Here is an 880-nt window from a genome sequence, read left to right as displayed (position 1 = left end):
AGGGGTGTAACGATACACGTATACATATTGAACCGTTCGGTACGAGGCTTTCGGTTCGGTACGCATTACAAACCGAACGATTCGTTGGACTAATCCTATTACATTTGGAAAATAAAAGAGCTTAAAGTGTGTGAAATATAATGTTCTCAGTAGGGCTGCACGATATATCGTTTCAGCATTGATTTCGCGATGTGCGAATCCAGTCACATCGCAGGATGTGCGATGTTTAGTATACTGATCGTTATATTTATACTGATTGTTTTCTTTGCTCACACACAGACATGGTGTCTATACCGCACGCGACAGCTGTACAGAGACACTCCGGTGTAAACACGGTGTGAGCCACGCAGATGCACGTGAACACTGAATTCTGTTCACTTCTGCGTCTATTTGTGCCTGAAATACTGTGCTCTGCAAGTATCCTTGTAAACACAGATGCTTATGGCTTAGATGAAGGGAAACAATTGAGAAAGAAAATGGATGTGTAACAGTATTTGGTTCACAGCAGTTTAATGTTCCTGTTGCTTTCTCTGTCATGAACGTTAAACAACAAAACACAAAGAAAAATCACTTCTGTAGCTTTAACACAGATTTGTTAGATTTAATTTATAGTGGAAACTATGCAGTGTTATTTTACATTTGATTATTCCATTTCTGTACCTGAATACTGTTAGACTTACCTGAAAAATATAAAGCACTGCTTATTTCATTTGTATCTTTGTTCTGTTATTTATCTATGCTTGTAATTTGTTTATTTCCTATGCTGATTTACTCGCCTACAAAAATCACCCCAATCATTGATTATTATTTTTCCAAATAGAGCTATTGAAATCATCTGATTTTTTTTTCATATCGCAATATATATCGCAGAAAAATAAAA

General features: G+C 36.2%; 1 protein-coding gene across 1 annotated transcript in view; it reads right to left on the bottom strand.

The window, feature by feature from the left end:
* Window positions 1-880, bottom strand: part of LOC107750141 (adhesion G protein-coupled receptor A3-like) — a 134,447-nt gene that overhangs the window by 93,935 nt on the left and 39,632 nt on the right. The window lies entirely within an intron of this gene.

Source organism: Sinocyclocheilus rhinocerous, unplaced genomic scaffold, assembly GCF_001515625.1.
Source record: "Sinocyclocheilus rhinocerous isolate Xijiao unplaced genomic scaffold, SAMN03320098_v1.1 scaffold1822, whole genome shotgun sequence".
NCBI lineage: Eukaryota > Metazoa > Chordata > Actinopteri > Cypriniformes > Cyprinidae > Sinocyclocheilus > Sinocyclocheilus rhinocerous.
Note: the sequence above shows the minus strand (reverse complement) of the source record. Positions and strands in the feature narration are given on the sequence as shown.